The following is a 12,044-nucleotide window of genomic DNA, read 5'->3' as shown; positions in this document are numbered from 1 at the left end:
TAACGTAACTCAACCAATTGTCAATCAGAAAATCTTTGAATCTACATATGACCTAGAAGCTCCCACTTTGAGTTAACCCACCTTTCTGGACAGAACCAATGTTGTACATCTTACATATATTGATTGATGTCTTGTGTCTCCTTAAAATGTATAAAACCAAGCTGTAGCCCGACCACCTGGGGTACACATTCTCAGGATCTCTTGAGAGTTTTCATGGGTCATCGGTCACTCATATGCGACTCAGAATAAATCTTTTCAAATATTTTAAAGAGCTTTACTCTTTTCATCAACATGATCTTCTTGTTTTTTTTTTTTTTTTTTTTTTTTTTTTTTGAGACGGAGTCTGGCTCTGTCACCCAGGCTGGAGTGCAGTGGCCGGATCTCAGCTCACTGCAAGCTCCGCCTCCCGGGTTCACGCCATTCTCCGGCCTCAGCCTCCCGAGTAGCTGGGACTACAGGCACCCGCCACTTCGCCCAGCTAGTTTTTTGTATTGTTTAGTAGAGACGGGGTTTCACCGTATTAGCCAGGATGGTCTCGACTCCTGACCTCATGATCCGCCCGTCTCGGCCTCCCAAAGTGCTGGGATTACAGGCTTGAGCCACCGCGCCCGGCCAACATGATCTTCTTTGTACAAAACTTCCAGGATAGAAAGAAAACAAAAGCAAAAATAAATTAGGAAGATGAAGAGGCCCAGCCCATTTTTTGAGACAGAGGCTTGCTCTTTCGCACAGGCTGGAGTGCAGTGGCACGGTCTCAGCTCACTGCAAGCTCTGCCTCCTGGGTTCATGCCATTCTCCTGCCTCAACCTCCCAAGTAGCTGGGACTACAGGCGCCCGCCACTACACCCAGCTAATTTTTTCTTATATTTTTAGTAGAGATGGGGTTTCAGACCTGTGTTAGCCAGGATGGTCTCGATCTCCTGACCTCGTGATCCACCCTCCTCGGCCTCCCAAAGTGCTGGGATTACAGGCGTGAGCCACCGTGCCCGGCCCCCATTTTCAAAGCATAAAGTTCTTCTCAGTTTAACCTTTGTTTTTGAGTAACCTTTAGCAATATGAGTCTCCTTCAACGGAGTTTTATGTTAAAAGTGATTGTGAACCCCACAGTCATATTATAAAGTGATTGCAATGACTACAGATAAGGTACCAGTTACCCCACAATTTCCTCTCATGGGTCTTAATCAAAGACCAGTTTAATAGTGCTCGTATGTTCCCAGTGTAAAGGAAGGCTCTGTTTCCTTGGAAAAGCATGCCATGGTGCCTGCTAATTTTAATTCCTTACTTCTTCCTTTTTTCCACCTATGATTGTCAAATGTCAGCAAAGTAGTATGCATAATATGTGGCTTCCACAGAGATAAGGTTGTTATTGCTACACAGAAGCCCCAGGCCCTGTTGGGAGTGTGGAAAATCCAAGAAGAATGTACCTCACCACTCTCACAGGATGATTTTCAAACCAGGTTTGTTACATGGGTGAACTTGTGTCATGGGGGTTTGTTGTACAGATTATTTCATCACCCAGGTATTAAGCCTAGTACCCATTAGTTATTTTTCATTATCCTCTCCCTCCTCCTACCCTTCAGTAGGCCCTGGTGAGTGTTATTCCCCTCCATGTGTCCATGTGTTCTCATCATTTAGCTCCCATTTATAAGTGAGAACATGCAGTATTTAGTTTTCTGTTCCTGCATTAGTTTGCTCAGGATAATGTTCCTTTATATGGCTGCATAGTATTCCATGGTGTATATGTACCACATTTTCTTTATCCAGACTATCATTGATGGGCATTTGGGTTGATTCCATGTCTTTGCTATTATGAATAGTGCTGCAATGAAATACATGTGCATGTATCTTTATGATAAAATGATTTATATTCCTCTGGGTATATACCCAGTAATGGAATTGCTGGGTCAAATGTTATTTCTGGTTCTAGGTCTTAGAGGAATCACCACATTGTCTTTCACAATGGTTAAACTAATTTACATTCCCACCAACAGTGGAAAAGCGTTCCTATTTCTCTGCAGCCTTGACAGCATCTGTTGTTTTTTTAAATAATTGTTCTTCTGACCGGCGTGAGATGGCATCTCAGTGTGGTTTTGATTTGTATTTGTCTAATGATCAGTGATGTTGAGCTTTTTAAAATATGTTTGTTGGCTGCATAAATGTCTTCTTTTGAGAAATGTCTGTTCATTTCATTTGCCCACTTTTTTATTATACTTTAAGTTCTGGGATACATGTGCAGAACGTGCAGGTTTGTTACATAGGAACACACGTGCCATGGTGGTGTAGTGCACCCATCAACCCATCATCTACATTAGGTATTTCTCCTAATGCTATCCCTCCCCTAGCCCTCCACCCCCAACAGGCCCTGGTGGGTGATGTTCCCCTCCCTGTGTCCGTGTGTTTTCAATGTTCAATTCCCATTTATAAGTGAGAACATGCAGTGTGTGGTTTTCTGTTCCTGTGTTAGTTTTCTGAGAATGATGGTTTCCAGCTTCATCCATGTCCCCGCAAAGGACATGAACTCATTTTTTATGGCTGCACAGTATTCCATAGTGTATATGTGCCACATTTTCTTTATCCAGTCTATCATTGATGGGTATTTGGGTTGATTCTAAGTCTTTGCTATTGTGAATAGTGCTGAAATAAACACTGTGCATGTGTCTTTATAGTAGAATGATTTATAATTCTTTGGGTATATACTCAGTATTGGGATTGCTAGGTCAAATGGTATTTCTGGTTCTAGATCCTTGAGGAATCGCCACACTGTCTTCCACAATGGTTGAACTAATATACACTCCCACGAACAGTGTAAAAACGTTCCTATTTCTCCACATCCTCTCCAGCACCTGTTGTTTCCTGACTTTTTAATGATTGCCATTCTAACTGGCATGAGATGGTATCTCATGGTGGCTTTGATTTGCATTTCTCTAATGGTCAGTGATGATGAGCTTTTTTTCATATGTTTGTTGGCTGCATAAATGTCTTTTGAGAAATGTCTGTTCATATCCTTCAACCACTTTTTGATGGGGTTGTTTTTTTCTTCTAAATTTATTTAAGTTCCTTGTAGATTCTGGATATTAGCCCTTTGTCAGATGGGTAGATTGCAAAAATTTTCTCCCATTCTGTAGGTTGCCTGTTCACTCCGATGATAGTTTCTTTTGCTGTGCAGAAGTTCTTTAGTTTAATTAGATCCCATTTGTCAATTGTGGCTTTCGTTGCCATTGCTTTTGGTGTTTTAGACATGAAGTCTTTGCCCATGCCTATGTCTTGAATGGTATTTCCTAGGTTTTCTTCTAGGGTTTTTATGGTTTTAGGTCTTACATTTAAGTCTTTAATCTATCTTGAGTTAATTTTTGTATAAAGTGTAAGGAAGCGGTTTCAGTTTTTTGCATATGGCTAGCCAGTTTTCCCAACAAAATACCTAGGAATACAACTAACAAGGGATGTGAAGGACCTCTTCAAGGAGAACCACAAACCACTGCTCAAGGAAATAAGGGGAGAAGACACAAACAAATGGAAAAAACATTCCATGCTCATGGATAGGAAGAATCAATATTGTGAAAATGGCCATACTGCCCAAAGTAAAGAGAAAAAGAGTGTAGTGTTCTAGAGGGAGATTAAAAACAGATGCCAAATCAAACATAAAATTATAAAAATCTATCATAGGATTGTATAAGGGGACCAATTTTACTGATATAGGTAGTCTTAAATTTAGTCTCTTACTATTTAACTGGATCTCTGAGGTCTAGGCAGAGCCCACACTGAATTCTGAATCTCCAAAAGAGAATTTTCTTGAGCCTAGAACATGTGATGCTTTGACAATGCACTTTTTTAATGAAGACATTTCTCTAAGTGTCTAAACTATACTCTTTCTTATTTTAAACACCCAAGAATAGCCACTGTTGTAATAACTACTTTAGTCAAAACAAAAGCAGGTAACAATACGAAAGCAAGCTATTTAAGATCTGAGAGGAACTTGTCTATTTATACTCTTAAGGTTCCATAAGGAAAAACAGAGGTTTCTCCCCAAAATGGAGTCTGATACCTTGTCTGTTTTCTTTAAGAAATCTCAGGCTGTTAAAAATCATTTTAGGTCCCTCATGCAGCAGAGGGGGCCAAAAGGAAGGAGAGACAGGAAGAAAAATGGAGAAAACAGAATTCAGTCAACTGAGAAAAACAAAACTTTTTCTCCAAAAATCAAACGAAGTTCTAGGAAAGAAAAAAGCATAAAGGCCTTTTAAGTGGACACACACACACACACATACACACACATACACACACCCCCAAAATCTTCAATATTAGCTTTTTAATTAAGCAGATTTATAGCCATTGAGCTCTTTAAAAAAAATCCTTTTAGGCCGGGTGTGGTCCCTTACACCTGTAATCCCAGCACTCTGGGAAGCCGAGGTGGGTGGGTCACTTGAGGTCAGGAGTTTGAGAACAGCCTGGCCAACATAGTGAAACCCTGTCTCTACTAAAAATACAAAAATTAGCCTGGTGTGGTGGCATATGCCTGTAATCCCAGCTATTCGGGAGGCTAAGGCAGGAGAATTGCATGAACCCAGCAGGCAGATTGCAGTGAGCTGAGAATGTGCCACTACTCCAGCCTGGGCAACAGAGCAAGACTCCGTCTCAAAAAAAAAAAAATCCTTTTAAATCTCATTGCCATATTTTAGCTGAGACAAATTGCTCATACTTCAACAGTAACATAAATATGAACCCTGAAAGGATTTGATTTAGGAACCAAACCCAGGGTGTTTTGGTGGGAAAAAAAGGGCAGAACCTTAGCTACCGAACTGCACCATGGGACAACAGCTGTTGCTCTTTCAGTTTGGCTTGGCTAGCCAAAAGTGGCCTCGTTATGTAAATAAAATCCCTCAGGTAGTTAAAATCTTTCCTTTTTTTCCCCTTTGCTGGTCATTTTTTCTTTTTCCTTCCCCCCTCCCCCAGCTGTGGGAATTTAGCCAATTCAGAGGCGTTGTTCCCCATAATTTGGAAATTTCCTTCAAATTTGATCAAGTCTGATAGAGTTTATCAAATCCAATGGAAAAAAGACCAAAAGAAGAACAAAAATAGAAACATACAAAAATAGTTAAGCAAAACAAACAAAAAAAATTGCACAATTTATACAATTACTGAGCACTCTAAAGGTAAGGAGAAATTAAGAGCAGCTGGTTGTTAATTTGAACTTCAGTCATTAAGGAGAATTTCCAAGATAAAATCCCAATTCAGTTACTTACCTAGGAATGAAGCCCAGTCTGAAGATGGCTCTCTACCATCCTAGAAGCAGGAAACAACTTCAACTCACCTTCCCTGTTGGAAGTGAGCTCACACTCCAGAAAGGAGTTGCCTGCTTTCCATCGTCATGAAGCAGGACAATTCACCTTCCTTGTTGGAAGTGTGTAAAACTCCAGAAAAGGAGTTGTACAACAAAATAAACCTCAGATCTCAGCCAAATTTGAGGAGATCATGGATTCTCTGAAGGGGGAGTTCCCAGGCCTTCACAACTTGTCCTATTGGTTTGAACAGTAAAGATAGCTCAAACTGGTATCAAGCACCAACAGGAGATTTGTCAAGGGTTAGGGGAACCTACGCTCAGAAGCCATTCCTGGTTACCAACTTGTGAACCAAAAGTATCTGAGACAGGTTCCAATCAATTTAGAAAGTTTATTTTACCAAGGTTAAGGATACACCCATGACACAGTCTCAGGAGGTCCTAATGACATGTGCTCAAGGTGGTTGGATGCAGCTTAGTTTTATACATTTTAGGGAGACATGAGACATTAATCAATATATGTAAGATGTACATTGGTTTTGTGCGGAAAGGCAGGGACAACTCAAAATGGGGAGGGGGCCTCCAGGTCATAGGTAGACAAGAGACAAATGGTTCGATTCTTTTGAGTCTTTGACCTTCCACTCAATACACAAATTATATGTGAGAGGGGGGTAGAGGAACAGTCTCTTATGCCTTAATCTGGCTCAGTGAATCTGCATTTTTACATAAACAATAGGGCAGAAGAAGCAATCAGGCACACATTTGTCTCACGTTGTTAGCAGTGGAAGACATCCCAGTTACCTGTGTTAACGGTGGTGAATCTGTACCAGTCCACAGCAACTTCAGTCCTTGCCTTTTCAGAAAAAAGAATTCGACTGAGGGGCATAAAGCAAAAAAAGAGACCCAGGTAAGTTTCAGAACAGAAGTGGAAGTTTATTTAAAACGCTTTAGAACAGAAAGGAAAGGAAAATTTGCTTGAAAGAGACCCAAGCAGGCACCTGAAGGTACAAGAGAGAAAAGAGAGCAAAAGAAGACAGCAGAAAGGCCCTTTAATCTTGATCCTCGGACTTTATAGGCTTGCCTTTTTCCCATGATTCTTCCCTTAGGGTGGGCTTTCCGCATGCCCAGTGCTTTCCTTACCCTTTGGAATTGAGCATGCTCAGTGTGTTTAGGGAGTTACACATGCTCCTCTGAGGCTTTCTTTCCCAGTGGAGTATGCCAGTGGAAGATCATACTTCACCATTTTTGTCTCTTAACATGCATGCCCAGGAAGTTGCTTCTCCCTGGGGCCTGCATTCAATTAACAATTTGATGTTAACAGGTGTGGACCATCAGGAAACCTCTCCCTGGTGCTGCTGAATTTTCATTTTTAGAGAGGCAATGAGGTAATTGCTAAACCATCACCTGACATTTCTAGTGGGTGGGAGAAAGCCCTCTCCTGCCCTGCTCATGCCTAACTACCTGTAACAAGGTGAGCAGAGGGATGACTTTGACTTCTGACCTTTGTCCAGCACCTGTGAATATAAGCTATCAATTTACATTGCCAGGGTGAAATTTAACAGAATTGTTTTAGGGTAAAGATCGTGAGGCCCACAAGGAATTTCCCAAATTGTGAGGGAGGCATGCAGCCTTTTTAAAATCTTTGTAGCTATGTTATTTAGGAATAAAAGGAGAGGCAGGTTTGCCTGATGCAGTTCCCAGCTTGTCTCTTCCCTTTGGCTTAGTGATTTTGGTAGTTGTGCAATTTATTTTGCCTTCACAAGCCCTTCACTGGATTTCCTGATTAGTAAGTTCAATTTTGTCTCATTTGATGTGGGCATGGACTGGGATTCTCATACCTTAAGTGGACACCCTGTGGAGTTGGTTGCTATGATGATATAATGCTCATCACATATCCCTCATCCTAAGAATGCTGCATGACATCACTTTTACTTTAGAATTCATTTATGGGGACAAGGAGGCTGTGGACACCTGGAGGAGAAAGAAAGTCCATTTATTTCATATGTAAAGCAAAATAAAAAACAAAAGGCGAAGGTTCCATATTTAAAATGTGCACTTTGCCCTTAAAGAAACAGCAAATGAGTAGCCCATTTGTCTTTTAATATCAGCACAACATTGTTGCACCCTAAATGCTCCATATAAAGAATATCAGTAAATTGGACCTAAATAATGGAAGGGCAGAGAACTATGTCTTACTTATCTTTATATCCACTGCTCCTTCCCTTTTCTTGCCTTTCATACGTGGATGTGAATTGACAGTTCAATTGCATTTAAAATCTGGCACAATGAGCCATTGGCTGTGCTGAGAGATCTGGGTTGTTGACCAAATTATGAGGCTTCCTGGTTCACAATCCCTGTCACATCCTGTTTCCCTAGGAACTTGGTGGTCAGCAGAGGATTCGAATTCTCCTTCCAAACCATGAGCTTGTATTTGTGGCTGTTCCTTCTCTCTTTTGCAGACACACGTGCATGTAGGCATGCGTGCACACACACAGGATCTTTAGCTAGAAAACACCTTTAACTACCAGGCCTGGAATGCAGCACCTGCAATGGTCACATCACTCCATTTCACCCTGTGGTTTTTTGGTCATCAGAATACCCCCCACCCCCACAAGCTGCAACCACATTTCTACCTGTTACAAGACACAACTGTCAAGTTGCTCCCAGTGAGATAAAACAAGAAACAATTGTCTATTTATGAGAGGATTTTCCAATTTAAAATTCCAATTGACTAATCCAGGAGTTTGGGAAATTTTCCATACATACAGTGGCCTAATATCAAACTCCTTCCTATAAAAACAGGAACAATACATCATCATAGAATAAAGCTTGTCAAGCCAGTTGTTAGTGGGACCTACAAAGCAACTCCTCAGTTGGGTGTCAAATTCGTACAAATCTGTATTAACTAAAAATAATACCTAAATAGTTTATTCAGGAGAAAAATTAATTTTAAAAGTACCTAATTCAGATTCTTTCAAAAACACATTAGTGATTAAAAGCTTTTTTTAGTCTCGAAATCTCTTAAAAAGTTGTTGATATAATTGGGAAGGGCCTTCATGCAGAATTGAATGAACACAGACTATAATACATTCCTACACAACCCCTGCTCCCTGTTGGCTCCCCGCCTGGAGTCCTGCATGGGTGCTGTAAGTGGCAGTCATGTGCCAGTCCATACTGCAGGGTCACAGATTGGGAAGAAGGGTAACGAATGGAAACTGGATGTCCCTGAAGCTATAACATAGGCCAAGTGCAGTAGCTCACACCTGTAATCCCAGCATTTTGGGAGGCCGAGGTGTGCAGATCACCTGAGATCAGGAGTTGGAGACCAGCCTGGCCAACATGGTGAAACCCTGTCTCCACTAAATATATGCCTGTAATCCCAGCTACTGGGAAGTCTGAGGCACGAGAATCACTAGAACCCGGGAGGCAGAGGTTGTAGTGAGCCGAGATCACACCACTACACTCCAGCCTGGGTGACAGAGTGAGACGCCATCTCAAAAAAAAAAAAAAAAAACAAAAACAAAAACAAAAAACAAGCTGTAACATAAAAACAACTTAATTATTGCAAAGAAGAGATCAGTATAGTGACATGTGACTCCGATCCCACTGCAGTGTCTACGGTGGGCATGTGTTACGGTTGTGCTCTTTCAGTTTAGCCATCCATAGGCAGCTTGTGTTTATCAACTCAATTAGACTCTCTGCCTTATCGCAAGGACAGAGGGCTTTCTGTTTCCCAGATTCTTGCCTTTATGTACCAGAAAAATCATCACATGTGGGCTTGGAGGATGGGTGCAAGGTTTTTTATTGAGTTGTGGTAGCTCTCAGTGAGGTGGATGGAGAGGCCAGAAGGGGGACGGAGTGGGAAGGTGGTTTTCCCCTGGAGTCAGGTCGCCCAGCAGCCAGGCTCTCCTCTGACCACCACAACCAAACTCAGTGTTGTTCAGCTGGTCGGCCTGCTGGCGTCTGCTGCTGTCTGCCAGTGTGCTCTTCCGCCAGTGTGTTCCTCTGGAGGGCCAGCCACTTCTGTCTGCCCATGGCCATTTGTGTGTCTGCCCGATATGGTCTCGGGGTTTTTATAGGCACAGGATGGGGGCGTGGCGGGCCAGGGTGGTCTTGGGAAATGCAACATTTGGGCATGAAAACAGAAATGCCTGTCCTCACTTCGGTCCACGGGCACAGGACCGGGGGTGGAGCCCTTGCTAGGGACTCCGCTTCTCCTCCCAGCACTTCCCTGCCTCCCTCCCCTATCACTGGTGTGCTCTGGCCTCCCCTCACTTCCCATTCAAGAAACACAGGCTGCTCTCCGGAAATGGCAAGAACATCATGCACCACCTGGAGGTGGGAGAGTTGGGAATAGGAGAGGTGGGGCTGTTCTCTCAGGACCTAAAGTCCCACCAATCAGGAGTCTGGCAAAAGAACCACAATTGCAAAATTGGCTTTTATGCGAAAGTATACATTCTGGTGCCACAAAAGTAGGGCAATTAAGATTTCCACTGAAAAGTTTCTTACTAGAAATTTCCCCAAATCACGTAACTTCTCTGACTCAGTTCAGCTCTTGGACCTAACTCAAGTGAATGATTACTTTCAGTATCCAATAGTGTGGTCCAGTTTTTCCATTTAACACTATTTCAGAAATGCTTTTCAACATTTTATCATTTTCTTCGTAGTTTTCATTTTAATGTCTGCATTCATATCTTGTAATTTGCTTAAGGTTGTTTGCTGGCACATAATGAGTGATCAACAGATATCAATTGAATGAATGCACATCTTTGTACATACGGCTACTTTTCTTTTAAACTTTCTTTTGCTTCCTTTTTTGTTTTTTGTTTGTTTGTTTGAGACAGAGTCACTCTGTCACCCAGGCTGGAGTGCAGTAGTGCAATCTAGGCTCACTGCACCCACTGCCTCCCTGGTTCAAGCAATTCTCCTGTCTCAGCCTCCCAAGTAGCTGGGATTACAGACGTGTGCCACCATGCCTGGCTAATTTTTTTGTATTTTTTAGTAGAGACGGGGTTTCACCATGTTGGCCAGGCTGGTCTCAAACTTCTGACCTCAAGTGATCTGCCTACCTCGGCCTCCCAAAATGCTGAGATTACAAGTGTGAGCTACCGTGCCTGGCCTTGTTTTGTTTTTGAGGCAGTGTTTCACTCTGTCACCCAGTCTGAAGTGCAGTGGCTCAATCATGGCTCACTGCAGCCTCGACCTCCTGGGCTCAAGTGATCCTCCCACCTCAGCCTGCTGCATAACTTGGGCTATAGGCATGTATCACCATGCCCAGCGAATTTTCAAATATTTTGTAGAGCCAGGGTTTTGCCATATTGCCCAGGCTGGTCTTGAACTCCTGGACTCAAACAGTCCTCTTGCCTCAGCTTCCCAAATTGTTTGGATTACAGGCGTGAGCTACCACACTCAGCCTAAGTTAGTACTTTTGGGCTAACATGCCAGGACTGAAATACTTAAGTAAAAGAGTTTGAATCTTTTCTTTTTTTCTTGCATATTGCCACGGGAAGCAGTATCCAGTTTTGGTTTAAAACATGGTTTTTAGGCCAGGTGTGGTGACACACACCTGTAGTCCTAGCTACTCAGGAGGCTGAGGCAGGAGGATCCCTTGAGCCCAGGAGTTTGAGGCTGTAGTAAGCTATAGTTGTGCCACTGTGCTCCAGCCTGGGCCACAGAGCAAGACCCTGCCTCTAAAAAATAATCAGCAAGGCACAGTGGCTTACACCTGTAATCCCAGAGATTTGGGAGGTGAGGTAGGAGGATCACTTCAGGCCAGGAATTTGAGAACATCCTGGGCAACATAGTGAGACATCATCTCTATTTAAAAAAAAAAAAATGCTTCCAAATGGTTTTATGTAAAATTTTAAAAAAGGAACATAGCATTTTTAGCTTCAACAAAGCTCTATTAGGCTGGTTCTGCCCATATGTTATAGTTTGGATATTTGTCCCCAGCAAATCTCATGTCAAAATTTAATCCCCAGTGTTGGAGGTGGGACTTGGTGGGAAATGTTTAGATCATGGGGTCGAGTCCCTCATGAATGGCATGGTGCTGACCTGGTATAATGAGTGAGTTCCCACTCTATTATTTCTCCTGAGATCTGCTTGTTTAAAAAGCCTGAAACCTCCTCCCCTATCTTTCCTTCCTTCCTGTCACCATGTGATTGACATACGCTTGCTCCCCTTCTACCATGAGTAGAAGCTTCCTGAAGCCCTCACCAGAAGCAGATGTCGGTGTCATGCTTCTTGTACAGCCTACAGAACCATGAGCCAAATAAACCTCTTTTCTTTATAAACTACCCAGCCTCAGATGTTCCTTTATAGCAACACAAAAATGGACTAAAACACCATACTAACTGTGTGATGGGGGACTACTTATCCCTCCCTTCTGAGTCACAGTCATCTGATCTACAAAATGGGGTAAACAGTGGTTCCTCTGCACAGAAATGTGGGCAGAAGAGGAAAGTGGGCACAATATTGGTTACTGTTATTATCATTGCCATTTGCAATACATTTATTTCCCCACAGCCACACGAATACAATTTCATTGTATTTTATCATTTTCAGCTTGTTTTTATTTATTAATTAGGTATGAAATGACACTGTTATATTTATACTAACTAGGCCAGGCTTGGTGGCTCATGCCTGTAATCCCAGCACTTTAGGACACTGAGGTGGGCAGATCACCTGAGGTCAGGGGTTTGAGACCAGCCTGGCCAACATGGTAAAACCCCATCTCTACTAAAAATACAAAAATTAGCTGGGCGTGGTGACA

The 12,044-nt window shown here is 42.4% G+C and overlaps 1 protein-coding gene across 3 annotated transcripts in view; it reads right to left on the bottom strand.

The window, feature by feature from the left end:
• The window catches only part of RHOXF2 (Rhox homeobox family member 2), a 159,291-nt gene that overhangs the window by 59,267 nt on the left and 87,980 nt on the right, over nucleotides 1-12,044 (bottom strand). For all 3 annotated transcript variants that reach the window (XR_013413193.1, XM_077989523.1, XM_077989525.1), the window contains 2 exons: nucleotides 7,111-7,243; nucleotides 6,074-6,147 (listed from right to left, as the gene is read on the bottom strand). The gene's annotated coding sequence lies outside the window, so the exon portion shown is untranslated. The remainder of the gene's footprint in view (nucleotides 1-6,073; nucleotides 6,148-7,110; nucleotides 7,244-12,044) is intronic.

This window comes from Macaca mulatta, chromosome X (assembly GCF_049350105.2).
Source record: "Macaca mulatta isolate MMU2019108-1 chromosome X, T2T-MMU8v2.0, whole genome shotgun sequence".
In the NCBI taxonomy this organism is placed as follows: domain Eukaryota; kingdom Metazoa; phylum Chordata; class Mammalia; order Primates; family Cercopithecidae; genus Macaca; species Macaca mulatta.
Note: the sequence above shows the minus strand (reverse complement) of the source record. Positions and strands in the feature narration are given on the sequence as shown.